Source organism: Anser brachyrhynchus, assembly GCF_964034855.1.
Source record: "Anser brachyrhynchus genome assembly, chromosome: 16".
NCBI classification, from domain to species: Eukaryota; Metazoa; Chordata; class Aves; order Anseriformes; family Anatidae; genus Anser; species Anser brachyrhynchus.
Genome location: NC_137734.1, coordinates 9,725,177 through 9,750,608, shown reverse-complemented (window position 1 = coordinate 9,750,608; position 25,432 = coordinate 9,725,177). Strand labels below are relative to the sequence as shown.

Genomic DNA, 25,432 nt, shown 5'->3' with positions numbered 1-25,432 from the left:
GTCTGTTACTTAATTTCACTCTAATTTCACTCTAATTTCAGTGGGTATTTTTAAATCTTTTTGGAACATCTTGACCATACTGGCCAAGCATGTAACTTTTGAGTTACTTTTGTAACGTGAATTCGTAAGACTAACACAGAAAAAAGTGTGGTTAGTATCTTGTCAAATATTTTTAACGTCATTCTGTTGCGATTTAAATGCACAAATATAAATATACGTAATTTTTTATTCTACGGATGTGGCATGTAGCCATTTTTGCTAAATAATTTTGCCATGTCATGAGAAGAAATTGGTTTTGAATCAAATTCTTTATAAACTGACAGAGAAGCCACTTGGCAATAGTATAATGAGGATGCATTGCTAGCAGTCCACATTCAGTTGAGATAAAGCTGTAGAATCCTGAAACTGACACCGAACACAAGCAAACCATTACCTTCTAATTTAAGTCACTTCTCAGTTACACCCTGAACTGAATACTGTATGAAACTTATTGTGCAAAAACTCTCTGTACAAGGGATAAAACCACATATAATGGCAACAATGGAGGAATACACTCTTATATTCCCCAAAGTACAGATTCCCTGTAATTAATAAGTGGCTACATTTCAATCTGAGTGTATTTTGTCATTTATTGACACATGCTAACATGAAAGGAAACAAACAAACAAAATAATCACTGGAATAATGTTGTGAGTATATACAAAACTCTGGGTTCATTGGAAAGAAGGGAGAAAAAAATACCGATGAGTTCATCTAGTTGTTTCTTATTAAGAAAGCTTCCTTTCCCCCTTCTACAAGAACTTCCAATCCCTGCACACTCTAGAAAGGAAAAAATGGCTGGTCCTATCTTCAGGCTAGCAGGGGTACAACCACCAAGAGAGTTAATTCCACCCACTGCTGGGCATTTGTTTCCACCTCCTTACCTGCACACACTCTGCGCCCTGTTCTTTTATATTGCATTACATAGGAAAGTAGCAGGCTCTTGTTAGGCCTGTCATTACAAAGTAACAAGTTGGTGGAAAGAGAGGGCAAAGGCAGAAACAGAAAACATGCCAAGCAATTTTAGGGTATTGAGAAAGAACTGGGAAGGGAAAATGCAAGACAGAATTTGAGCAGGACAGAATAGAGGGGATATGAACAGTTTGTCTAAACAGAAACTTCAGAGGTAATTAGCAAAAAAAGCAGCACAGATGTTTGCTTCCCTGCTCCAATAAAAGGTAAATGAACTGATCGTTAAATAGGGCACGCTTTAAAGATTCCAACCCGGCCAAGAGCTCAGCTACAGTATAAATTACACCAATCTATCCTGTTTTTATTGTGAAGAACAGCATTTAGGGCCATTATACTGAAAAAAAAAATGCTACTCACAATAGTCATTCTTGCAACATCTTTACATGAGTCAGACATCTAACAGCAAGGCTGACTTCCAGAATGAGGTACGCAGGATGCATCGCTCCAGAACAAAAAGTGAAAATCAAAGAAGGAAAGCCGGACTGTATTTCAGTTCCACTGCACTGGTGGTAGGTATTACCAGAGCCTCGGGGCCCTGGTTTCAGACTTGGTCCACAAGTCTTGAAAAAACATGTAAAACATTCAGTATGCCACGTACACAGGACAGATTTTCTTCAATATAAGGCAAATGATAGAGTTAAGAAGTTGTATCTCACCAGATCTTAAGATCTTAGAACACTGGAACTACAACCTGAGGGTTTCATACAGTTCAGAGAGTGTATTTTAGTACTACCTGCTTGAGAAGCCACAATATCAATGAACTATATTCAGAATTTTAAACCTCTCCTTCCTGTACCCTATCATCAATAGGCAGAAACCAATATATCTGTTAAGTTTAATGAAACCACACCAATTTACAACCATGCTTTTTTTTTTCAAGTCCTTCACAGAAAGTGCTACTTTTCCAAAAAATCAAGTATCAAAATAAATGAAGAAAAACTACAACTAAGCAACAAATAAAACTACCTTGACATTTTTTCAACTATTGGGAAATTACTTGCTTTCCATTACTTTAAAAAAGAAACAGGAAAAAAAAAATTTGCGTACCAAAAGGAAACTTTGAGCTCTATTCCTCAGGCAAAACTTGTCATCAGTAAATAAACTTTGAACATATTTACAAACCTCTTCACAGAGTAAGTGAATTGAGTGATTTTTAAGTGCCACAGAGACTAGGGAATTAACATAGTAAAAGAGGGTTTTATACTCACCAGGTCAGCAACTGGTCTTCTACAGGGGAACACAGAGGTGAGTAATCAGGCTCTCCAGTATCAGCAGCTGTAAAATATTACCATGAACTAATTGGTAACTGATTCAGTAGGGTGTACAATTTTGCTTGTATTTACACATACAACTAGGAGTGTCCGTTCATTAAAAAGAAAAAAAAAACAACAAAAATCAGACTTCAGCAACAAAAGGCAAATACCTTAATTCAAGGTTTCCTCCAAAGAGGCAGCACAACAGTATTGGTATATCCTCCCTTCTACAGTACTGATTTATTCAGGCCATGAAAAATTGTAGCCATTAAGCCACTAAGAGCACTTTGTACACCTGCAGGAAGGGTTTCCATGCAACCATTAACTAGCAGTGGTTAAATCCTGATGTGACAGACGTGTTTGGACAAAGCATCAGGCAAAGATCAGAGCACTATCGCTAAAGAAACCACACCATTTTGCAAAATATTCCAAAATGCAATCTTATATTTCCCTGTTGAGGATTAGTTTTTAGGAAAGACTACTTTCCTAAAACTTCAACATCTCAGGAATTCTTTACTGCTTGAAAACACCAGAGCATTTTATTTTTTTGTCCCCCTTTCCCCCAAGTATATAGTACAAGCTAGTCCTGACACACTTTCTGCATAAAATCACCCCACTCCTATTAAACCAGGACTGTTTGGCCACTGCTCACTTTCAAGGTCTTCTACAACCGATGTCAGGAATTCCAGAAAGAATCCAAATCTTGCTGGATTTCTTGTCACTAGTACAAGCTGAGAGACAAATACCCTTCACCAGGACAGTTTTCAATCTCTCTTTTGGGCATGCGCAGGCTTGCAGGCTCTGACTTGGGCACGTGCCAACAGCACACCGTCTTTAAATCAAGAAGTCTGCTCCAAGCACATTGTTTATTCCCTATGACTCTTGTATTAGAATCATCTGCAGAGCTGGTATTGAGGTAGAGTTTTCAGTATCTACAGAAACAGACAAAACCACAGAGTTTCTGCTGATACTAGTTGAACTGCTGCATGCATAAACCTGAGGAAAGCAGAGCTAAGCCCCACTAGGGCACTGCAGCATTAACACTGGCAGTGCAGCAAACAGATCTGCAAGCACGCACACTGCAGTTGTAGAAGAATTAGGCTGAGAATTTGCTAAGTGCTGAAGACTCAAATCTGCAGACAGGAAAGCAGACCTATAAGCAGTCAGCACAAAAGAAAAACCCTGGATCATTAAAAAACTGTTCAGAGAAGCAACTGTGATTCCTACTGTTCATCTGTTTGGGTTTAGCTTTTTGGTCTAAATCAAGTCACAATAAGAACAGGTTACTCATTTTAAGAGGAATATTTAAACATTTTGAACAAGTGTTAAGAGAAGTTATATATTTTATTATTCTGCTAGCATTATTAGATTGCATGCTAGAAGCAACAGCTTAATGTCTGGCAAAATATATGCTGCCTGAAGGGACAGAAGGCTTAAAAATTGCCATTGTGTTAAGAAACCAAATGTAATACAAAATTAGTTTACCATGATACAAATCCTAGCTATTCAGTTATCTTGAAGCTTGCATCAAACTTAGAATTCTTTTGGTTAAAAGTCCTAAAGTAGAGGCATTTATTTAATATGAGCATTCTTCCAAAAAACAGAGGTAATTACACACGAATCACATTTTCACTCTGGTGTCTATTACAGCAGACATGAAATTCAAGCAGGTTTTTCTTCCTGAAGAATAGGTGTGACTCCAGACAGTCAACAGAATTATTTAACTACTTTCTCATAGGAAGCGATACCTTGTAGTTGAATACATTATGCATTTGGTAGGGAGTGTCGAGATGACTTTCAGAAAGAGCACTGAAAGCTTTTACCATGAACAATGGACATATTTTTGGACTTGATGGTCTTGAGGATCTTTTCCAACCTACGTAATTGTCTGATTTTCAGATACATATTGCGTTACTTTATGGAAGATTATAAAAGTTCCCTTTTAAGCTCCTGGCTACTGCAGATCTGTTAATATCTTATAAAAATATATTGGAAACAAGCCATAGTAACCTCTTCACACTTCAGGCAGTTCACGGATCCTATTTCACGGCTCATTCAAAAGGAAGATTAGAGGGACTTTTTCAATTTCATATATTAAATGGTTTAATTCACAAGGGATTTGTGTCAACATAAGGATCCAAAAATAGTATGCTTCCTGTATAAATTGTATTTTGTCATCCTAATTAAGCCACGTTGCACCTGCACAGTCACCCACTGACATTGCTCCTCCGTGTTTCAGAGCATAAACCCTACAAGCAGGGAACTACTCAGCCTGGCTCTTTAAGTTCAAGTCCTGTTTTCTAATAAAATAATAACATAATGAATTAATTGTGTATTTATCTATGATAATACATCCACTGAGAGACAAACAACCAAACAAAATACTAACTTCCAAAGAAACTGGATCTTAACCCAAAGAATTTACTGTTGTTTTCTTTCAGTAAGGACAGAAACTACTGTCTGCCATGAATGCTGCAGGAAAGCAACACCAAGGATTCTAGTACATAATAACAAAAGCTTCAGGGGGGAAAAAATCATATTTATATTGAATTTTGTTGAACTTTGCTGCAATACATACTATCCTCATGACAAATACCTGCAGACCCTAAGTAAGTGAGACCTCTGACACCCATTTCACCTCCCAAACACAGTACTTTCTAGAGCTTATGACCTTAGCATTATACAGACCTATCTGTTAGTTCTTGTGTTTTGACAAGATCACAAACTGAACCAGCATAACCGAAAGCCACCATCATTAAATAACAGGATAGGTAACTTTCCTCAACAATCAGAGGAAGATGAAACAGTTTACAGGGAAATTCCAGTTTTCACTTTACTCTTGGTTTTATTATGTGTACTTCCAGCTTTTTATAAGCAATACAGTAAACTTTACCTAGCTGTATTCCTTGCAGGAATAGAAAAACACACAATACATTCATTAGCCAATAAATTCTATTTACAATTTTTGACCAATAATTATGTTTTCCACTATCCAGCTGTCACTGTAGTAAATCATTGCAGGGGGCAAACCCAAGTCATTACATTACTTCAACTTCTACCCTGTGATCTGAATAAGGAAGCAATAGGCTGCCCCTGAATTGTCCCAAGAGAAAAAGCAAAGAGCAAAGCTGTGCATGCTGTAACTCACCATTCCATGGTCAGCAAACGTGTGACAGACTTTGCAGCACCATGTGCACTTCACAACAGCAAAAATGCCTTAGGAAGAGCCAAGTGACATGCCTACTTCATCGGTACAACATGCTACGTCTGATTCCGTTGGTATGTCTAGATAGCAATGCAGTGCAATGACACACTAGCTCCAGAAACAAGCATGCTAACATTTTGCTAAACACAATTAACAAGCCCTCAATCTGAGCAGGGCTAATTAATCCAACAAGCAAACTTTTCACAGCTGATGACTGCGTGCTCCCAATTTTCTCGTCGGAGGCAGTGGTGTTGGGGACAGGAATGAACTGGGATTTCTGAAGAGTTGCTGAGAACTGTGGCTGAAGCCAGTGTCTTTTCAACACTGACCTACAAAATATCCAACAGTCAGTTGTTCTGTTGTACTGAAAGCCCTGTAGGAGAGTAAACTACCTCCAGCTGAGCAGCCTTTGACCTGCTAAACCAGCAGCAACAAAAATGCACAAAGGATAATCTTGACTTATATCTTTGTTTCAAATCACCACCTGTAAAATGCAACCTTAACCTTTTCAGTTCTAAGCATACACTAGGAAAACCATGACTTCTTGTGAAGTAATACAGTGCAATTTGACAGGAACGGTGGAAATCTTCTACTAAGAAGTCTGTATTAAGTACACTGCCCAGACAGCATGCCGTACCATCAATTCTGGTACTTCTCAACTGCACAGGGTTGTAATCAGAACAATCCCCTTGTAGTGTAGCAACCGTTAATGGCAAAGCTCTCTAAAACAAAGCTTTAAGTCCTTCAGGGTACAGTATACTAAGAGTCCTAAGAGAATGTTTCATTTTTAGCAGTGATTCTGGCAAACAGTACTCCTTGAAAACATATTCTGCATTGACTCGCATCGATGTTTGCTTTTTAAAACACTGAAAAATGACCAGTTTTAGAAATGCATTCAAAAGACAAAATAAAAACACACATGATGTAGGTAACAGTATTTTAAGCATAAACAGTAGGATAAACTGCATTTCCATTGTCTTGCCCTATGCCGCCCAAACCTTTAAACTTTTCAGAGCAAGAAGCAGCTCATGATCAGCATTTGTTTCCATGGAGGAACATGGTGCCCAAGAAAAAGGGGCGGGGGGGGAGGCAGGGAGTTCCACTGCTAACATGACTTGGTGCTTCCTCAACCAAGGAAGTTCACTTCACATTCACCTGCGCTTTCTGGCATCGCACGGTGCTGTTGAGAGCCACTTTCCAGCTACCTAGATAGCAGAGCCTGACTATAGGTTCCAGTTGCAATCCAGAGATGAGAAAAAATTTACATGCATAAAGTGATCAACTCGCTTCCATGCAATTAAACTACTTATCTAAACAAAAAACAAAGGAACAACAACGACAAAAGACAGAGCACTTGTCACATAAATAACAAATTGAGTGACAGGGAAAATCTTTTGGTAAGACTGTTGTGTGTTTTTAAACATTAACTTAAAATAGTCTTCCTACGTCTTAAAATAAGCAAGATTTACTTTTGCAGTAGGTAAGGTACTTAATTGTGAAATGGAAGTTAACTGTTTTTTGTGCATTATTTCAGGATTATTAAGTCAGGAAAAGCAAATAAATTGCAGTAGAGTGGAAGTTTTACACCTTGACAGTGAAAATACCAGTTCAGTAATTTGCTCAAAGCACAATTGCATTCAAGTCGTATTATAATTGTAGTATTATAATTTAAGCTCAAATGTAAACACCTACTGGGGGATGATGGGGTAACACCTGAAGTGAATTACCACCTCTCTCACACCCTGAGATAGAACTAGGCTTGTTACATGAAGCAATCTCTTTTCTAGTCATAAGCAAGGAAGCCCTGGCTATCACTTACTGATTTTAAAATTTACTGTGCTTCAGAAAGCCTGATAGTTTTTGCCTAGATCCATGTAGCATTCCAAGTTTCTGTACACTTTGCAAATAGGGTCAAGCACAAAGCAAATCATATTGCTGTAACTCTGGATTCCAAATTTCAGATCCAGAAGAGATTTAAAAGGTAAACGCAAAATTGTCCAGCAGAAAATCGAGTAGCAGAGGTCAGCCTTCATCCCTTACACGATGACATTTTGGAAAGAGAGAATGGAAGATGGTAAGGAAAAAACCCTCCTTTCAAAAATACGATAAAACCAAGAACATTATTTACAGTTTCTCATAGATTCTCACAAACTTGTTGCGCTGTATTTTCAAGGGACAGTTATAAACCTTTCATCTTCCTTTTTCCTGGGACATTCTCAAGGCTATATCATTAGCTTTTCTTCTGATGCTGAGGGACTAAGATACTTTAGAGAATCAAGAATCTCACTCAGAATGACAGTGTTTGTGGTTTTCTCAGCACACAGCTGTGGTATCGTTTCAGAATTGAAAGCATGGGTGTGAGCAGAGGTTGTTGTGAACTGTCAAGGTTAAGCTAATGTCCTGCTTCTTGAAGATCTGATGGCACTAATTGCAAAGTCCAATAATCCCTGAAAATTTTCCTTGAATTACTTCTAACGGAACACAAAATAGCTCATCTGGGTGCTATATTATACTCACGAAGAGAATATGTGAGCTTTGCCACAGTTTTCACAGGTTTTATTACACGTGGATCGTTCAGCTGAGAGGTCAAAAGCTTATTGTTTTTGCTATGGAGATCTGGAGCAACACAATCAGCACAGAATCATCATGAAATGTCTGAAAGGGTAATGACACACTAAGCCAGGTGGCTATGTGTATTTTCTTTCTTTCCCCATCATGTCTATTCTTAAGTTATGTATGTGACTCATGTCTCAAATGAAGGATAAGCATGCCTTTCGAAGTTCTTCCTAGAGACAAGGATCTTCTCCTATAATATATATTATTTCCAAACTTTGCAGTATAGAAACCTAAAGATATGGACATGATATGTGAATTACTGTATTTAGAACTCCTCATAAGAAGTATATTAAGCCTTAAGGCTTGGAAGTCTAGATTTCCTTAACTGTAGGTCTAATGAGAGGTATTAACAAAAATGAAGAGGTATACAGACTCCACACCAGGAAAAATATTCACCTAAGGGATGAAGAACAAGTATTTTGTGTAGAAATTCAAAATTAATATGAATTATCAAATCCATGGCCAAACACTCTGATGAATAAAATGCGCAACACGTACATATCCTTCAATTCTGCCACATATATTGAAGAAAAATTTCAGAAATGACAAAACAAGAAGAGTAACCATTTTTATCTTTCTGATGTTTTATTTCCAAGTAAGCCTGTCTGGTCATTCCTGTATCTGAGACATCTTTGATGAAATGAAATATTGTACATGATACACAGAGGCTAAGGTTGTTTGTATCACACATCACTGCTCTTACCTACAGAAACTGCAGCTAGTCTGGGACACAGTGGAAAAGGACAGTCTTCTCAGATTAACAGCTGTTCCAAAGAAAGGAAAAAGAAATGTAGCTACAAAAATTGCACAAAATCTATTTTATAGAAGCCAAGGAGACTAAATCATTCTAGCAGCAAACAAGAATGTTTTGTAATGATAATACAGAATTTGATAGAAAAAAATATTTTATGAGTGCATTTTCTTAACTACATTTCAGTTTGTATTTAAGATCCAGAAGTTAAACAGTTAACATCTTATTACAAACTGCTTAATTTTTTAAAACTGAGGCTTCCTGTGATCTTATTCTCCAACAATGTTCTTTTTTCACAGGATCAGGTATGTTCTGAAGACTGTAACTATTAACATTCAAAGAGCGTTAATGTAATTAAGTTCAGTTCTAAACCTCCTCTTGCTTCATGAGTCTTCAGAGAGATACTTTCTTCTGCATCTTTGAAGACATACAAAAAGGTGCTTTTGTATTAAAGTGAAATTCTCCAGCTAAGCTTTTAGGCTCTACTTCCAAAAATTATAGAAGATATCACAGACCATGATCAGAGCTCATGTCTGTCATCCTTTAAACTCATCATAGCTAATATCAATTCATCCACTGAAAAAAGAATTCTGATAAGAAAGCTGAATAACAACACATTTAATAATGGAGACTAAAGAAACTGCTGCACAGAAATTCTATTACTCAAAATACTTGATTGCAAGAGGTCAATAAATATATGTGAAGTGTACTGAGTAGCTACTCCACCACTTTGCATACCAAAATGCAGACTATTTCTTGCCATTCCTATCCTACCACTCTTTAAGTAGCTATCTTCAGGCACGTGGTAGGGTAGAACCTCTGCCATTATCTTCTTTTTAAGACATCACAGCCAGACTGTTGTAATAGGAGACTCTAAATATTAAGCCTTCAAAAAGCCATTGCAAGAAAAAAATTATCTATGTGGTTAACTGAAATTAAGCAAACTTCCCCATTTTAACCTATTGTGCACCTCTCCCAATGATCATCCGTAACCAGAAAAAGATGCTCTTCCGTACATCTGTCTTTCTTGACTTTGAGACAAAGCTTTGAACATTTTACTTTTAATCCCTCCTATGAGGAAAAGCTAGGCAGTAGAACAAGCTTTCACGTTTTCCTAACTTCAAGGACAGCCACCATAGGATTCCCAAATATATTTCACTAAAATATCTTTTATTATTAGTTTAAATATTCTCTCATGAGTACCCATCTGTGAAGTTTTTTCCATCACAGATAAAATTTGTACTTATAAATAGCCTTTAAGAACATCACATCATTAAAAGCAGAAGGTCTACTTTCATTAAGTTTTTGTCATGAGAATAGCTATCACTTTTTTTTCCTCCAGTGCCACAGTTACCATTCATGTTTACATAAATGATGCAAAGACATTTTAAATAATCAATGACAGTTCAACAATAGAGTGCATTTAAAATTAAGATACCTAATTTACCTCTGCTGCAACTACCTACCTACCTCTACTGTAACTCTCTTAACAAGGTGCCCATCTATCTACAGCGTGACTGGGAAAGCAGTTACGAAGAAAGTTTTACCAAGTCAGTCCATTAAAAACATGGATCTCAATATACACTAGCAGGTAAGTATTTAGCAGAAGAGCTTTATAGAACAGGGGCACATTTCTATGATATTCAAGAATACCATCTCTGAGAAATCTTCTCAGGCACTTTTTATGTTTGGTGTTTTTCTGGCTAATTTTTATTTAACGTTCAGTTCTTCATGATTTCATTTCATTTCAAATGTTATTCCCAGTTCCACTTAATGAGGCAAAAACAAAATGATGACAAAATTGAGAATGTGGATTAGAGTGTTAAGATAGTTTACACTATGCTTCACGAATATTTTGTCTACAAGCAGACAAAAATCACAGGTTTCGTTTCTTCTTCTCTAGCTAGTAAGTTTCAGTTCCACAATGTGGCATCACCAACACCCAAAATATTTAAGTGTTCTACAAACCGTGTAATAAAACCAACTTCAGATTGACACTGATATTTAGTCCAAAATCAGATTGGGACTAAATAACATTAGGAATCCAATATTAAGAAGAGTGAGGAAGTATTTTTTATTATTATTAGCTCTTTTCTTTAGATGTCTAAGCTAGGGTACTGAATTCAGTGTATAGGAAATGGAATAAAAGTGAGCTTATGCAGAAGGTAATTCAGGACATCTAATTTAGGAGCCACATGTCAATAGAGGAAAAACTATCACTACACTCTAGATACCTAATTTAGCTGACTCAACTTTTAATAAAAGAACATTCTTTGTAACATTGTGCAGTCTGTTTTCAACACCTAATAAATTGCAGAGACTGTTGTTAACTCTTATTGTTTCACTTCTTTTCCCTCAATGTTAGACTCCCCCATCCTTATATTTCACCATAACTGTTTATCCCCATAGTCATTGATAGAGCATAAAGTTACTTAGCAGTGCAGGTTGTTGTCACCTTGAAAAGCACAGTTCTTCGATGGTGCGAGCATCTGGATATTTGCAGTTGTTTATCTCTGACAGCTTGTTAAAATGCTGAAGGAGAATATTGCTTGAAAATTCTCCCTCACTAGTTCCTGTCAGCTACTGATAGATCTACATTTTATTGACTTTGCAGCACTTGCAGGAGCAGCAGAGCGCCTAATGTCCTTTTGGAATGAACGTGGAAGCCTTTTGCTAAGGTTTAAGTCTATCATATGCTTTATTCTCTCGGTTATGTCTCACGGGCAGCAAGCATGTACCATTTGTGGCAGAGATGATTAAAGCAAGCAAGAAGTTACCTGAAACATTTACTGGTGAGCGAAGCTATGAACCTTTCACGTACACTGCTAAGCAGTTTAGACACATGGATGGTTTCATCAAGTGTAAACCGCAACAAGTCTTTTGCCTAAGGTGATCATAACTCCTTATATAATTCAGCTGGGCTCTGTGTTATCCAAAAAGAGGAAGCTGCCTTGCAGTGCACTTACAGATACCCTATTAACCAGGATGGCTAAACAAACTAATAAGGGTGTCTTAAAGGGTACAAAACACTGTCAGCCTCTCTAGGACAACGTCTTCCTGATCAGGGGCCAGTGACTGCTCTGCTTTCCTGTACTCCACACTCCCCGTGTGCCACATACATATATTCTTATCAGCAATGAAGAGCAAAGCCATGGATCGTTTTCAGAAGAGGCAGATCCAGCCTTGACCTCTGAGGTCCGTGACAAGCATGCCAAGAAACAGGAGTGGCAGATTAACAGAACAGTTTGGAAAACAGCCTGATTTGTCAGCACTCTGAACACACGCAGGAAACATCACAAAGCAAATTTCCTATGGTTGGAGCCCAACTGGCCACCAATGCCCTGCAGTAGTTATAAGTTAGTTATAATTGTTCAGCTAAGGCTTATACTGCCAGTTTGGTCAAGAAGCAATACTGTAACTGAGCATACTGGAGAGCTTTATATCACCAAGTACAAAGAGTTAGGAACGTAACTCTTCAGACAGACTGCAAATTTTTGGATTCTTATTGTCTATTTTGTGTTGGCAGTTGAAAGCAAATAAATAAATCTAAATAATTAAAAAAAAAAAAGCCAAGAGAACTCACAGTTCTTACCCTCTGGCTATCCAGCTATTAAAGAGGAACATTTTACTCAGTGGTCCTCAGACACCCAGGATACAGAGACCAAAAGAGTAGCACAAGGAGTACCCTTCATTTAGAAGGCTTCTTCCCATCGACTAACGTTAAGTCCTCTTGTGCTATCTCAGAAATATTAAGGAACATACTGCCGATTCATCACCCAGGAAGGGAGTACGCCAACATGGCTTAACAGACGCGTCGGCAAGCGGAAAATGGATCTGAACTTCTATTCCCAGATGGACAAAGGAGCACACAACAGCCCCAGAAAAATGGTAATAAATGAAACTTCCACTAAACATGGGAAGAAAATGGGAAGGAGTATTTTTTATATGTATTTAAATGTATGCAAGTATAAATGTGTATAGATGTATACCCCCCCTGAAGTTATCTTTGCTTACAGACACACATGTACACATACACACCACACCAGGTCTGGCTGGGTCAGAGCTAACTGTCCCCACGCTGTGCTCTGCACTGGAGCACACCAGTGTTTGGTCTATGACTGAGCAGTGCTGGCACTGCTTCAAGGCTCCCTCCAGCCCCGCAGAGCCAGCAGGCTGCGGTGGGCAAGAGGTGGGGAGGGGATACCCCCATGACAGCCGACCTAAACCGAGCACAGGGCCAGCCCCCACCATATGGTGTCACCCAGCAATAAAAGCTGGGAAAAGGGAAAGGAGAAGGGGGGCTCCTGTTATGAAAGCCTCTGACCTCCTGCAGAACCACTGAGCCTGTTGAGGTCCTGCGTCCCAAGACACAGTCGAACATTGCTCGTTGATGAGAAATAGAGAATAAACATTTTCATTTTGCTTCCTTGTATGCCCTTCCTTGTTTTCTTTTCCTTCTTTTCATTTTAATTAAATTATCCTTATCTCAACCCAGGAGCCTTTCTCCTTCCCAGCGTACTTTCTTCCCCCGCACTCCCTTTGGGAAGGGGGAGTGAGAACAGGGTTGGGGAGGAGTTCAGCTGTCCATCAGGGTGAAACCACCACATACACACATGCTAAAAATAAAGCCAGGCATTTGTTCTTTGCATCGTCTCTCTTTTCCTGAAGCTCAGAAAAACGGTTGCTATTGCGGACTAAGATTCTTGTACATTTTACTGACCACAGATCATTGTAATCTTTGTGAAAGAGATTTACCTTGCCCTTGGGTAATCACAGGAAATTGAAATTCAAGCACGCTGCTAGAATTCTCTATTTGCTCAGCAATATTTTTTGTTTCTCCATTTTGACAGCCCACACTAACATGAACCTCAAGAAATGTTGCTTTGAATTATAAATGCCATTTCTGTAGCTCTAACAGCACCGAATGGCTGTCCTTCCAATCAACCTGCAGATTAGTCTGAGATCAGACAAACTTAATTAGAATGTATGACTTTTGCTCACTCCAACTTTCACCTTAAGTAGTCATATTAAATATACTAAAATGATATTTTGTTAAATAAAAATGCACACACAAGAGACTAAATAAGAACAAATGCAAGGCTCTCCTACAGTCTTTGCTAGCATTTCTTTATCTGCTTGTTCCATGACCTTCACAGTGCCAGTGAGGAGAAGGGGAGGGTATTACAGGTTGCGAGGTCCACAGAACTGTTCCTTACATGGCCCTTCGTGATGTCAAATATGCTGTTTGCTAAGGGTTCTTAATTTAGATCACTCCTGTTAAAATTACATCATGTATACAACCCTTTAGTGCTACTGCAGCTTGGTGCTAGAATAGTCCAACTTCAAAATCATTCTGAGTCACAGGACTATACTGTCTTCTAGTCAGTTTCAAGAACAGCTCTTCCTACTTTATGGAAGAAAAGTTAAAAAAGTTACTTCTAATTTTTGCAGCATCACCTGCAGCTGTCAGCTAGCCAGGTATCTCAGGTATCCTACCCCTCCTTGTATACGACACCGCAGTTAAAAGCTCTGTCTAGTCAAAATACTGTAGCCCAGATTATCTAAAAGAAAAAATAACCTTATTTTAATAATCTTTTTACTGGAAATCCATCTAACAGTAGAAAGCCAGGATTCATCTAGCACTGAGAAACACACTGCCCTTCACATTTTTACAGTTCTGAAAGTTAAAACTTCATGAAACAGAAGGCTACACCTGAACCAAACAGATAAAACCCAAGCTTCACTGAAATATCATGAAATTCGCAGAATGGTCAACATTTCCACAGTCAAATAATGCATAATTCTGAAACCAAGGATGACGATGGAAGCAGTCCAGGTGAAATATCAGTATCCACGTTCTTCCCAAAGGAAACAGAGTCCTACTGTATTTGTTAACAGGTTTAATTTTCCTTTTTCTTCTTTTAAAAGGTATCTTTCAGTTCACATTAAAAACAAAAACAAAACACTGATATAATATATAGTTTTATGTATATATAAAATTCTACATATCCACAGGCAAAAGTCCTATCTATGGAATTTGAGAAATAATGTTTATATATACATTTAAGATTTGAGAAAACATGACAATTTCATCAGCCAGCAACTGAACTGCTGTCGTTGACTGCCCCAGAACTCCTTGGTACAGCATACTAATTTCAAAGACATATTCTATGCAGTACACTAGAAATTGTTTATGCGGATCACATTTATGATCAAGAAAAAAGACGCTATGAACTTTTATAACTTGGATACTGTTTGATTAAATCTTTTCACCACAGTAATGGGTGCAGGACTAGGGAACTCAAATTTGGTTTCCTTAGTAGAACTCTCAATCATTGTTATTTGTTTGTATCATTGGGGATTCTCTGGCAAGTAAGCAAACACCTCCAGCAACTGGTTGAGAATTCCAGGGTTACTGTCTTTCACAGAAGGCTTGGCTGAAAGACGCAATTAAATTCACACTTCTTCTCATATCTTCTGTGATTAGTTTGCATGGAGATAAGATAGAGATATGGCAAATACTTATTTGTGTCACTGCAAATGAAAAATACTTTCAGAGTTGAAAACCAGTTCTGAATTACTGTCTGTACATCAATCTCCAGATTAAATCTCAGCAACTTTCATTTGTTATTTATGCATCTCAGTAACTGCCTTTACCTTAGAATTTCATCACAGGATGTTTATGTTCACACGGTAACAAGTCACAGCAGTAGTACACATATATAACAAAAAGATCAAGGACGAGAGAATGAGCACGTGAACACTTCTCTTCCTTTCAAGCCAGGCTGTGTTCACAGCAACATAATGAACACACAACTAGAAAAAACTGGTAAATTGCAGGTCTTGCATTCACGCTCCATTCTTCAGTCAGACACGTGGTCCACCTGGAGAACTAACATCTTTAACCTTGCAGCCTCAAAGTTCTACTACAACTTCTTTTGTACGCTGTTAAAGTAACAAACTACAGTTACATATGGATTTGGCTGTTACGTCCAAACACAATCTCTCTCTCCCTCCATTCGTGAATGGCCCACTCCAAAATGTGACTCTTCTTCAACCCCGGCTACAGCTCCACCTAAATTACCTCAACCAGAGGTAATTACAACCAGACCAAGCTGTATCACACCCGATTACAAGCTGTGTTTGCAGTAATTAATAAATATGAAGACTGACAAAAAATTGCCAACAGCAAATTGATCAGCTGAAGCTTTTCCCTTGTGCCTTTCCTTGAACCGGTTACCTGACCAATTTGCAAAAATATATAACATACAGTTACGGCTGCTGCCTCTGTCCCTCTTGTAAAATTCTTTTGGAATTAGATTACAGAAATTATTGTTAAACTAGAATTGTGTCTCCATAACCTTTCCAATGTTTGATACTGGTACAATATGGAAATGTGTCACTGTACAATCTTCTAATTAAGGAAAGACACTTCACAGTGGGTTTCACGCATACCAACAACAGAAAAGACAACAAAAACTTAAGATTACTTAGTTTCTGGATAAAATAATCGAATTCCCTTTCATTTATCCTGATGCATAGTCCGAGGTATTCTTGAGATCTAAACAGTTATACTAACGAGCACTTAAGTCAGCACTTCCTTGACAAGATCCTTATTTCCACAGGTCAGGTATATTGCCCCACCACAGCACTGCAGAATTTCGTCCCAAGAGCGAGAGCTCTCTGTGCACAGTCCAGAATGGGCGCTGTGCAACTTCGCTGAAGACAAACTAAGCATGACCGTTTGTATACGCAGAACCTACACTCTTCGTTGCTCCATACAACCTGATTGTTTTTATACATATGTTTACTAAAATGAAACACTTATCTCTTTTCATTTATAAAAACAAGTTCTGCTGGAAACAAAATTCTTCACTGCATTCTGTTGAGAAAGGGACAGATCAGGCCTAAGTTCAGACAATATCGCCACTTGTGTATTTTGATTAAAAAAAACACATACAAGACACACTTTCATTGAGAAACCAATAAAGCTACCATTTATTTTTCACTTGCTAGAGTATATTTTTTTTCTATTTTATCATTTTATTGAAAGTGTTTTGAGCTGGAACCTGCACTGAAACCAACTGAAACTTCCATGCAAGACTGGGCTTTGCTGTGTCTCTACAACACTATTCACACCTACTGCATTTCGGCTATTTCAAGAAATTTGGTTTAGCCATGCTAATTAAAAATTGTGTCTGGTTCATAAAATAAGACTCATATTTGACAACAGTTCATTTAAAACAAACAAACCAGCCCTGATATGAGAGTACTTTCACAGGTGAAGCAATTTTTAATTGGTAATGTTTTCAGGTTACCTTTCTTCTCACTGTTTTATTTCCTGTTCCCTATCCTTTCTGTATGTTACAACATACACCATCATTCACAAAAGTTGTTTTTCCTCTTGTCTTTGTCTCTTGTATTATCACCTAAATTATGCAACCTTGTATGACAAAATAAAGACCACTCATGAATGAGACACCATCCAGTTCTCATCTCTTACACGCTACCTACAGGCAAAGCAAAACATCTTTGCAAGCTTAGAGTCATTTTGACAGAGCACAATTGTATATATTGCCATTATACTCACTATATCACTGCAAGGAATAGAGTATTTGCTATAAATCTTTGTCACAAGCCAAAAATACCAATTACTTTTGGCCTAGTGTCCCTCTCAGATTTTAAACTCTTTTATATTTTGCAAGCATAGAATGTACATGCTGGGTAGAGTTGAGCCAGGAAAAAACAAAACAAAGCAAAAAAAAAAAAAAAAAACCAACACCACACCATTAAACAGCCTGAAAGAGAAGAACAAAACACAGCATTCAAAGAGACCAAGCTACAGTACAGAGCAGGGAACAACAGAATGTCTGCTCAAGCAAAGCATCAAGAACAGCTCTTGCACATCTAATAACACAGAACAATCTTGCTAGACTAATTTTAGTGATCAACTCTTTTAAATTGCCAAAAATTATAAACCAAGCCCAACCTCTGTATCTCATAAATATAAATTCACTAATTTAAGCAGGCTACGAACAGAGACCTATGTATGTATGTATCACTCAATCCCAATCATTTTGAATACCGTGTATGAAGTTACAAATATCCACAGCAAACATCCACACCTACTAGGAGAGATTAATGTACTGCAAGCACAGAATGACAAAGTTAAATACATCTACAGGAGGAAAAAAAATATAATAAAAAATCTCCTGTTTTTAAGCTGTTACTATGGTAAGTCAAGCTATTTAAAAATATGTATATACATACATACACACAGCTTGCATCTGACTGATGTGTACCTTTTCTATAGCCTTGAAACCATTTACCTGTACCAATGTCTGCACGTACATAACATCCATGACACACCACAAATTTTATTTATTCATTGATCATAGAGAAAAGCTGTAGCTAGAAGAGCCTTAACCTTCAGGTTGCTGTTGCAGAACACTTAAAAGATAGCTGTTCAGAAATCTCATCATCCTCCCATAGTGCAGGCACAAACAAACGGTAAAGTGCCTGATTTCAAAACGTGTTTTTCCAGACTATGGTCTGCATTATCTGTGCTAGACTCATTGTATATAAAGCACTTGCAGGTGCAAGAGAAGCAGACATTTATGAAGAGACTTTTGATTGGTTCAATAATATGACCAAGGAGCAGTAGCACTGTTAAATACCATTTTATACAAATAGTAACTAAAGACATCTATGAATAGTACTGCCTAAATCAGGTTCTACAAGTATGCCAACAATATCCACTGTAATCCCTTGGGACCAGTATCCCCAACGTGAAATGTAACCAGTTTCTGGATAAGCATATAAAAAAATATCAGTGCCATCATCAACATCTAAACCCAACCCGACCCGCCTTTTTCCTATTCCTTCCAAGTGCCAAGATATGATCCTTCATAGAAGGGTAAAACCCCTTTTTTACCCCGATGTAATACACATTCAGCCAGAACACGTCAATTTACACAGAAGAAAACCACAATCATTTCTTTTGACTTCTGGAAATTACGAGTTTACATCTGTAGCATGATGTCTGTCCCTAATTACTTCCGTGTTACTGTTAAACTCATCTAAATTTCTAGAATTATATTTATTTAGTAATAAAATATGGCAACTGTGCCCTACATCTGACAAACTTCCTGCTGACATGAAGTGCCACAGCAGATGAGTCAGACAAGAGGTGCGTACTTCAAAGTTGTATCCTACTTAACATTCTGCTGTTGTTTCTTTTTCATGTCATACGCTATCTTATTCTCAAGCTGGAGGAAAGCTCAGCTCCTTGCTCATGCCTGCTCTTAGTTCTGACAACTCCCTCTAGTTTTCCCTCTGAGGCACGAAATGTGCGCACGTGTACATCCTCTCATGTCTTTCAAAAGAAATATCCTATTCCCATCTCTGCTATCTTCCTTTAGCTTCACGCACTCACCCCTTCTTTTTGTCTTCTCAATCTCTGATCACAAATGCATGGCTGCCAGCCACCCTTCTTTCAGTACTGCATCTGGGGAGAGCCAACATGTCAGTCCCACAAAATGAACTAATTCCCCTTTCTCTCTGATTACAAACAACTCCCATTCTCTTGAGCTGACAAATTAGGATCTTTTCTTCCCATGGTTACAGTCTGCAAACTGCTGACAACTCAATGAGAGGCCAACTAAATAAATCATTTAAAAAGAAAGAGCTGCGTAAGCTGTAAGTGACCTGAAACAGCTGGTAAATTTTTAAATACCCATACCCTCCCCTCAAAACAATGAAATATTCTGTAGAGGTGAGCAGTGCCTCTCCAAACCTGCTGGGCTATCAGAAAACAGGGTTAAGAAGGAAGCATGGGAAGTGGGAATTAGTAGGGAGAATTCAGTTTTCTTGAAGGACTGCAACAGTGCCATTAATTTCCTTCAAGTGTAAACGCCAGCTCTGCTTGTCTTTTAATTACATGCTTTGTGTATTGATTTTGATATAAACATATATTATGGAGCGTGGTATTATGAAAATCCTTTTAAAGGAAAAAATTCTTTAGGGGGTAGAATTTCATCATTATTCTGTGGATGTTAACAAACATTTACAAACTGTTTTTCTACCAATCTTCTCAACTTAGTACTTGTGGTTTCAAGGCAAGCAGACATTTGTTTTCCAAAATAGACGAACGTTTAGAGGTATTTTGTAACAAACAGCAGAGTGCTGTATAGGTTTCTATTGCAAAGTTTCAGTTTAGAAAGGAATGTACATACAAGAGAGCACAGAGCTCCCAAAAGCTTGCTGCTAACTTCTTTATGTAGCTATTTTATACAGCCTAGATAACATTGAAGAAAATAACCTTTTGAGAAAGTTTCCTGAAGGAAAATATGACAGGATTGTGTTATCAACTGCATTTTTGTAAATATTCTGGGGACCACTTGGAATGTCTAATACCATAGAGAAAAATACAGTATTCTCTGTAATAAGCTGTCAGTGAAAGTCAGCTACTTTCAAAACTAAGAACAAAAACAGAGAACACGGGGAAAAACAAGTAGAATGGCAGAAATTAATTACTCAAGCTTCAGAGAACCTAATAAAAGGCAGAACAGATCATTTACAGCTCTTCCACTGTTTCCACTATTTTTCCCCATTTTATTTAAGAAATAACTGAGCTATGACCCAGGCCAATAGATCAGAACCAGTAAGAACAATCTATAAAGCAGAGTACAAACTTCCCTTCCTGCACAAAGCTTCAGGCTAATCATCACATCCCTTCTATATGAATACTGAAAAAGACATTACTTGTCTTCAATCTCTTATCCTTACCACCAATATTCTCATATCACTCTTCTTCTAGCCACCAGGATTAAATATGTTCAATGGATTATTGAGCTAAGTACAAAATAAAGTTCCTATAAGAACAGGCTTTGCTCACTGAACACCACAAAAGCTGAAGATACACTAATGGAGGAGAATGGGAGCTATCAAAGAAACAGCACATAAGTTCAAGCCAGGACAAAGTGGATAAAATAATCAGCAGCCTTTGGGTAACCCTAGTCTAATCATTACCAATGAAACTTAGACAGCCAGCATCACCTTAAGCATCTTCCTTCCAGCTCCAGATGACAGACAAGATGACTCAGTTTGATCCCTCAGCTAGTGAAGAACCACCCTCCAGCCAAGACAAATCAAAGAGCTCACAGTACGTACCCTTGTTCTGCACCCTGCCCTGTATTTTGTTCAACTTCCTCTATCCCTTCAGGCTTGCTAATAACTTACTGAAACTGCCTGCACTACGTGGGCTTACACAGGCCACCCCTGCTCAAAGGGCAGCACAATAGTCCAGTAAAAATAACAGCCATGGCAGCACAGATCTCCACATAAGCCACACTGAATCCTGACTGTCTCTGGCACATGCACTGACGAGTAGATTTCGTTTGCAGCATGTTCTAGGATTGCCATGTAGAGAACTTTGTTGCACAAGATGTCAGAACAAGCTCCAGATTTTCTCTGGTAAATTCTTCAACTTGTTTAAACTCTGTCGCAGTCAGGTATCTTCATGGCACTCTGCACGAGCTGAGATACCAGCACATCAGGGATGTCCATCTTCATAACAGAGGCTGACTGGATGGAATTAATAGGTCAGACATAATATTACTTCAGTGCACCTCATTTGGAAGGAGACAGTCGATACTTAAGAAAAAGACTGGGAGCAATAAATTACAATTTAATTTTGGAGTCATCCCTGCTTGGAAGGAATTCAACTAAATGACCTCCACAGGCCCGTTCTAGTCTAAATTATTCTGTAATAGAGAAGCAGAGCCAAAATGTACCATATAAGATTTTAGTTTAGCATCGGCCTAGCATAAAAATCAAAGTGATTAGTAGTATGTACATTTTATTAGTATGTACAGCCCAATACAATAAGCACCAAATATTTTGTGCATTTATAGCTCTACAGATCTGAGTTTTATGCACCTTCCTTTGAAACAGAACTATTCATTGTCACTGATTTTAAAGCAACTTCTATAACATTACAAGAATGCTCAGAAGGAAGTCTGAAGAGATCTGGTCTCCAAGAGTTCTTCTCCCTTCTCTTACTTTTTTATGCAGCTAGTTAAACATCTCACATTCAAATTATAGTTGATTGTGACTCTCGTAACTTGCCATCTACACCATACCTCAGGCACGGTGTGCAGAAACAGGAAGTATTAGCACGAAAAGAACAGAGGCTGCGTGCAGCACAGACTTTTCACTGCAGCTTCTTTTACAAACAGGTGGCATCACAAATTTACAGCTGGAATTTGCTTCAGGTTTTTCCCTACCATGAACACTGTTTATTTCTTAAGTATTTGGTTGAGGATGGAAACCAGTATGTCATTGTTTCCTATGAGAGCTGAAACTCTCTGTATTGCTTTGTAGCCAGAGCTCAACACAAGCAAACAGACGAATGGAAAGTGACACACAATCTGATTCCAGGAAACAACTGAAAAAAGAATCTCTGGTTAAAAGAGAGGTGTTAAAACTGAAACATTCTTGCTTGCCAGCTGGGTGCTGTATTGGCAGCACAAAACTGAACCATGGCTACAGCTGAAGACAATATTTGAGCTGTTCCTCAACCAAGCACAACACCCAAGCTTCGTGCTCAGCACAAACTCGCACATGAACGAGTGACTGCCACTGCCACCAGCGTGGTCACCATTACGGTAACTTTGCAAGACAACTTCCCATCGAGCAAAAAGAAAGCAACATCACCGCACATTATGTAGGTTAAACTGGCACACATGTAGATTAAACAGCTGAAACACATTTCTAAATTTACCAAAGTATCTCTATTTAAAATCCAAGTTAATAAATGAAGGTAGATTGAGAAGGATTTGTTTCTTATACATGTTACTGATGTTAACTGTCAGGCGTTCCTACATTTAGTTCCCTGCAAGATCCTTCCTCATCTAACTCCTGCTAACAGAAGCAACATTAAAATTTATTACTTATGCACCACATCAGAAAAGAGATCATGGTCCTGCAACCTATAAAGTAAAACTTGAAGTGTATTGACTTTTCACTTGATTTAGCGACGTGCATTTTCCTAAAATACATGTAAAGCACAAAAGCAGTGGGTAAGAACAACAAAATCAAACCAAATCAGAACAAAAAAACACCACAAATTAAGGGTTAAACTTCATTTTGTTCAGAAATGGTAAATAGAGACAGACCAGATTATTCAGTTCCACTATGCCAAATTTTCAACTCCTCAGCCAGAGACCTGCAGCACTACAACCTCAGGCTCTCCTAGAGGCTACCCAGCGCCAGAAGCTGAAGAACTACTTCTCACAACTACGCCTCCAGCCCAAGCAGCAGGAGGTAAGCGACAGAGATCCCAACCCAGTAAAAAGCCACGCCACCAGTCCAGAAGGCAACGCACACCAGCCACAATAAATCCCAACTTCTGCATCCTCCTATTTGCTCACTTTGGTACGAGTGCAGCAAGAAGCCGGGTTCTTAGAACAGGATTTTTTGTTGACAGAACTCAAGGTCAATACTGGACGTTTGACAGAAAAAAAAATTACTGCTGTTACAAAGAACATAATGTTATGTTTCTACAATGGATGAATGAAATTTATTACTTCCATTCACTAAAAACAAACACAAACCAGTTTTCCGTGAACAATTTTTTCACTTTTCCCAAATACGCTTGCAGATTTACACTTTTTAAATCAGAAGAATACTGTGGTTCTCCCTCCACTGCCCCCAAAGATCTGAACTTATAAAAACCTATAGATTGTGCAACAAATCTGACTTGAACCACATCTGACAAATACTGGGGCACTTTCAAATACAAATGCAAATGTGTGTTAGACAATATTCTTTGCAAAGTAACCCAAACAGAGCTCCTCAGGCTTTACACAGTAACATTTTCAGGGCTTCCCAGGAAGCCCTTTTCCTATCCCTTGACACTGTACCACACTGACTTCCCAACCTCACTGCCCTCCTCAAATCAATCACATCAAAATAAGACTGAGACCTTCTAGGTAAGGAAACAGGAGGAGGACAAGAGCTGTTGGGTGAAAAGGGCTGTGAGGTACCAAATATATGCCCAAATGCCCAATATATGTGACAACTCTTGGGGAAGAGTTTCGAGTCTATTGCACCACTCTCTCAGAGGTAACGAGTCTGCTTCCATCCCTTTCCTCCCCCAGCGTGGCTGCTGGCTGGGCTAGAGCAGCACTTACCAATTTTCTGGGCTTTATCCTACCACAGAGAATCCCCTTTTCAAGAAAAATGATACAGAAAAGTTGTGTGACAAATACCAATTTTTGATGGGCAATGTTTTAATACAGAAGTTTTCACAAACTGTTTTACTCACTTTAAGTTCTCTTCCTGTTGCATATAAAATGCCACTGCAAAAAATCAAATTTTATTTTCCAATATAAAGCAGATGTTAATAAGCTACTTTATTATTCCTGCTTGTAACAGCCAGAGAAAAAGAGTTTGTACTATTAAAATAATGTGTTTTGGGACTCACTCTCCCAACATTCTCTGAATTATCATGGATGCTACAATTATAAAATAAAACATCTAACAACCTATACTATATACTACAAATATAAACTATTTTCTTATCAAACCACCAACAACAATTCCGTAAAAAAATACTAAAGCTCAAGGAAGCTGTTATTAAAACAAGATTTATATGCTATAAAGTGTTCACAATTCCATCCCCAGAGTGTGAAATTAGTGGCTGAGGAAAGATTTCACAGGAACTTAATCTGAGAGCAGTGCTGTTGCAAAGGATTTGCAATTTTGGTCTCTGCCAAATCCTTTGTATCTGCAAGCTGCTGTAGTTATTCATGCAAAGAGACAGATAATCAGCAGCGTCTAAGGCTTTTTTACATTTATATTGAACACGGTGCTCTTTTCTCTCTATCGGTGTGTATCTAATACCTTAGGCATGGCCACGTCATACCTGAAGCAAGCCTTAGGAAAGTTCCTAGTGCCACAAGTCTAAAAATGTTTTTGATTTCATGTTTTAATACTTTTTTGAAAGCCTCTTTGAGCTCTATTTTCAGCCAACATCAGAAAAAGACACAGAGTAAGGAAGGTAGAGTTAAAACTTGAAGTTTAAAAAATGTGCCAAGTGAATGATCAGCGTTTGCTTTTTACTTGTTTATAGGCCACGTACATTCCTTTAATAACAATACACAGGAATTTCAAAATAAAAGATTCCAAATTTCTGTAACACACCTCTCATCACAGTTAAACATACAGATCTCTTGGACAAATGACCATAGCTACAGAAAGGCTGATGAAGGTATTTCCTCCGCTGCAAAATGCCAACAACACATGCATGCATTCGCTCGGGGCTCAGTCAAGCATCCTGACCCAGTGGCTACAGAGCTTCCCATTTGTAGTTTGTCACTGCCTCTCCCTTCCTCTGCTGTTCAGAGAATTCATCAGTTGCATCTGAAACACAGCACCTGAGAACAAGGAAAGCCACAGCACTCCCTGTTCAGCAGCAAGGGAGCAGCACACCTCCTGGATTGCAAGGTGTCCCTGCAAGGGCCGAGCGGCTGAGCAGTAGAGGCTTTTCATGGCAGCTCCTATGCAGTCCTGAATGGCTGGATGCATGGCACA

At 38.3% G+C, this 25,432-nt stretch overlaps 1 protein-coding gene and 1 long non-coding RNA gene across 11 annotated transcripts in view; one reads left to right on the top strand and one right to left on the bottom strand.

Annotated features, from left to right (window-relative positions):
- LOC308178983 overlaps positions 1 to 25,042 on the top strand; it is a 33,559-nt gene extending 8,517 nt beyond the window's left edge. Inside the window, exons 2-3 of the long non-coding RNA XR_013940090.1 lie at positions 10,349 to 10,427; positions 11,451 to 25,042. This is a non-coding gene — a long non-coding RNA (uncharacterized lncRNA). The remainder of the gene's footprint in view (positions 1 to 10,348; positions 10,428 to 11,450) is intronic.
- The window catches only part of SULF2 (sulfatase 2), a 160,063-nt gene that overhangs the window by 106,437 nt on the left and 28,194 nt on the right, over positions 1 to 25,432 (bottom strand). For 6 of the 10 annotated variants that reach the window (XM_080558315.1, XM_080558317.1, XM_080558308.1 and 3 more), the window contains one exon: positions 2,220 to 2,286. The gene's annotated coding sequence lies outside the window, so the exon portion shown is untranslated. Of the gene's footprint in view, positions 1 to 1,368; positions 1,572 to 2,219; positions 2,287 to 5,412; positions 5,571 to 25,432 lie in introns of those variants that run through there. The other 4 variants (XM_080558309.1, XM_080558307.1, XM_080558305.1 and 1 more) reach the window with 2 other exon arrangements.